Below are 4704 nucleotides of genomic sequence, written 5' to 3' on the forward strand. Positions count from 1 at the left end.
CGCTCTTGCGATGCAGCGATAGGCGGCTGCCACAGGACTCTCAAAATGGCGGCCGGCTCTTCAGATTTGGGCGTGGTCCACTAAAATGGCCCTGGGACACCTTGGAACTCGGACGCTTGTCTGCTAGGGCTTGGGCCCCATTCTCGAAAGCGTCCCCTCAGCCTTGAAGATTCTACAAAAGTCTTGGGGGCCCCCGACTCCCGCAGGCTTCTGGTGGGGAGCGGCTGCCATGATTGCTCGTGGAATGGCCACAACTGAGCTACGAGATGGTGGTGCTCTCATGCTGATGCCAGCTTCAGTCTGAAACATCCAGAAACACTGTAGACTACCAATTCGATCAGTTCCGGTAGCGCCCCAACGTGACCCGGTAGGGAAGAACTTGCCCTCCCCTCTTTGACTGATGGTTCTTGTTGCCTGTCCCTTCTGTTGTCATTTAACAGAACTTTTTAGACTGCTGAAAGGGGTTGTGTTCCGACCGCTGGTTGGTGGAGACATTTTGACTATATTCTGGACCTACGTTGTCGCGTAATGCGTTATATGACACGCCGCGTTAGCGCACCCGGAAGTGCTCCGGTGCGCGAAGCGCAGCTTCCCGGAAGCGATCCGGGGCGCGGCGCGCAGCGCGTAACGTAAGCATAACAGGTCATGTGACTTGTTATTAAAACTTTTCATTGGTTCATTTTACTTTTGTTATTCTAATGATGAAAGGCTTGGTCATATGACCTAAAAATTACGCTTTTTATTGCTTTCGAACATTATTTTTTCTTAAACATATATGTTATAATGTTCCAGGCTAATGTACTTTCCCGGAAAATTTACAACTGTCCTGCAAGTAAAATATATTCCTTTTTCTAGAAAAAGGGCGTTTCTTCGTCCCATGACGGAGCCGTTGAGCAAAAGAGGCTCGGCCTGCTGTCTTAGTCGCCGATACGCCTGAATATCAGATTCTTATCGATCACTTTATGTTGCAGGAGTAGAAAACACAACAGCCCTTGACCATTTATCTTTGCTGCGTTCCTGCGTATTATACCTTTTATCCGTCATGTAATTGGACTGCTTTATTTCACTTGCCTTTTACTGATTCGAAAACAGTGACTAAAATTAAAAACTTTACCAATGTAAATACTACTACCATGTTTTGTTTTAAAAACCTTTATTGTGAAAATGTCAGTATACAAATACAAGCCTATAACCACGTGGGCCGGCCACGGAGCAAACTGGAACTGTATATGATGAGGAGACATTTACACTGTAGAGGAACGTAACGAGCGGGCCATTAGGTTGCAAGAACTAAGGTGTCTAACAGTTGCGGAATCGGTGGACGTACATTTTGCAATTAAAATACGACAGGGCCACTTACAATAAAATTATCTAGATATACATTTGCGGGCAAGTACCATGGGTGACGTTAATTCAAACTTTCAATAGTACAGTAATCAATAACACATCAGAACTTAATATCAATAGGGATGTCGAAATATTCAATCAATTCTCGTCCCCGCCCGCCATGTGCTTCAAAACTGCATACGTATCTCGTGATATCAAGGTTGTGCAACCAGTACACAACAAGGAGTTACGAGTCCCATTTATACCGGCGCCATTTTGGGTCGAGGCCGGGCAGGTCCAGGATATAGTCAAAATGTCTCCACCAACCAGCGGTCGGACCAGAACCCCTTTCGGCAGTCAAAAAAGGTTCAGTTAAATGACAACAGAAGAGATAGGCAACAAGAACCATCAGTCAAAAGAGGGGAGGGCAAGATCTGAAGCCATTGTTCTACAAACTCTCAACCAGCCTTGGATGGAAAAATCCTGAAGAATGTACAAACTGAAAACCAGTTTTTGTCTGTATAGCATCAGCAGCAACGCTTGAGTCAGCTTTGTGTGAAGCCGCCATTTTGATTCAATCAATAGCGTCACCCTGCACACATTCAGGGACCTGGTCGTGTCTTCAGGTCAAACGGATTGTGGGACAAGATGCAGAAAGGAAAAGGAAAAAAGTTCCGCCGGACCCCGGGAGCCGGCCGCCTATGTCATGGGCGATCTTTGGCCACACCAGGGCAATAGTGAAACTGCAGCAGGTGCAAATAAGCTTCAGACAGTGTTACAAGCGCTGCTCAGAACTCTCAACTATGACACCACCTCGGTGCCATCCGGATCTTGGCGCCTTGTGCTGGTTCCGGCCTATTCACACATCGGTGCGCTACTGACACCACCTCACAGGCCAACGGGGCACCCCACGCCGACTTTCGGCGCAGCATTGTAGGATGGCCACACCAGCGCGTTGTGCTGCCTTCGGCCTACTGTAGCAGCAAGTGCGGATGCAACTCAGCTGGATAGCGAGTGAATCACCAAGTGGCGCCCCACTGCAGCCGAGGAGCCTCCATCTTGGGGGCGACGCACACCACCTCGGTGCCATCCAGATCTCGGCGCGTTGTGCTTCCTTCGGCCTACTGTAGCCGCAAGTGCGGATGCACTCAGCTGGATAGCGAGTGAAACACCAAGGGGCGCCCCACTGCAGCCGAGGAGCCTCCATCTTGGGGGCGACGCACAGCATCACATTGCTTTCCAATGCAGTCAGATCCTCAAACAGCCCCCACTGACTGACACGACCTCACAGGCCAACGGGGCGCCCCACGCCGACTTTCGGCGCAGCATTGTAGGATGGCCACACCAGTGCAGCAACTTGCTGGACACCACCTCGGTGCCATCCGGATCTTGGCGCGTTGTGCTGCCTTCGGCCTATTCGCACATCGGTCCGCTACTGACGCCGCCTCACGTGCCAACGGATTTTCTACGCTTTTTATAGCCCTATGCCGCATAACAGGTCATGTGACTTGTTTATAAAACTTTTCATTGGTTCATTTTACTTTTGGTTTCCTAATGATGGAAGGCTTGATCATATGACCTAAAAATAACACTTTTCATTGGATTAAAACATTTTTTTTTCCCAAACGATGAAAGCCCCACCTTGTTTCTGGATGTTTCAGACTGAAGATGGCGTCAGCATGAGAGCACCACCATCTCGTGGCTCCGTCGTGGTCATTCCGCGAGCAATCATGGCAGCCGCTCCCCACCGGAAGCCTGCAGGAGTCGGGGGCCCCCAAGACTTTTGTAGAATCTTCAAGGCTCAGGGGACGCTTTCGAGAATGGGGTCCAAGACCTAGCAGACAAGCGTCCGGGTTCCAAGGTGTCCCAGGGCCATTTTAGTGGACCAGGCCCAAATCCGAAGAGCCGTCTGCCATTTTAAGAGTCCTGTGGCAGCCGCCTATCGCTGCACCGCAAGAGTGGGCGCAACTCAACTACATGGTGAGCGAGACGCTGTAGCCGCAAGAGCGGGCGATAAACAGCTGAATGGCGGATGAGGCACAGTGTAGCAAAAGCGGGCGGAATGGCAACAGAAATGGTAAAGGGGCGCCCCACTACAGCAGACGAGCCTCCACCTGCGGAAGCCCGTTCACGCCGCCTTCCACCCCCCCCCCCCCGGGGCGCCCCACGCCGTTTTTCGGAGCAGCATTGTAGGATACCTGGGTACCATCCACATCTCAGCGCGTTCTGCTGCCTTGGGACTATTCGCACAACAGACCGCTACTGACGAGGCCTCCCCCCGCACCCCCCGGGACGCCCCACGCCGTTTTTCAGAGCTGCATTGTAGGATACCAAAAACCAGTGCGGCACCCAGGTAACATCACCTGGGTGCCGTCCAGAACTCAGCACGTTGTGCTGCCTTGGGACTATTCGCACAAAACACAGCTACTGACCATTGTTGCTTCTTTTTTCAAAAAAATGTTTAAATGTATTTACTGTTTTTGTTGCGTTGTATATATTTATAAGTTATTAAAGTGTTATAATCCTACTACTTTGTTGGAGTGCTATATATTTTTAATGTGACACATAATTGTAAAAACTTTGATGTACAAAGAGGCATCCCTGGAATCTTCCGCTTCAGGCTCGGACCCACACACCCTCACAGTGAGAATCCCCTCCCCAAGCACAATACAGGATGGTTATCAGATAGTAGGAACGTGTGTGGTGTGACGGATCTCATCGGGTGGGGGCCTTGATCTACTGTAACTCCTTTGAAGAGGAGTGATTCTCTACAGCTGGGGCCATAAACTACATCTGCAGGGCTAGGTGATAGCCTGGGACCGGCCTGGACAATCGGACACAGAGGAAGAGGAGTGTCAGAGGGTGCGGTAGTGAATAGGGTGAAAGGGAGGTGTCGGGCGGGCACAGGGTGTGATTCTCAGAGAAGAACAGCGCAGATGGGAGGAGGTTTCTGGCCCATGCATGAGAGAGAGAGCGGGGGTGACCAGTGCGTGGGGGAGATGCTTGCGAGGGTGGGGAACCATGCTGAGGATCGGCGGCGTGCAGAGAGTGGGTCTGGTCAAGGCATCTAAAATGGCTGCCGTGCACGACAAAAGTGTGGCATTGGAAAAAAAGCAAGATGGCGCACACAATGTTTATGAATACGGATTAATTTATAACAATTATTTTTAACAATATATTTACTCGCAGTGTCAAAATGGCGATCAACACTTCCTAATTTCCTTCGAATCGATTGTTAACAGAAGTCAAGCGGCAAAAAAAAAAAAACAAACGCTCACGCGCAACCGCTGGAAGACAAGTATCAACATATATGAACCTCCTCAACCACCCTCAGAAAACATAGGGGGTCAGGATACGTCTCCCATACCCCCTTATACC

The sequence above is a fragment of the Lissotriton vulgaris genome, chromosome 1_1, assembly GCF_964263255.1.
Source record: "Lissotriton vulgaris chromosome 1_1, aLisVul1.2, whole genome shotgun sequence".
Lineage (NCBI taxonomy): Eukaryota > Metazoa > Chordata > Amphibia > Caudata > Salamandridae > Lissotriton > Lissotriton vulgaris.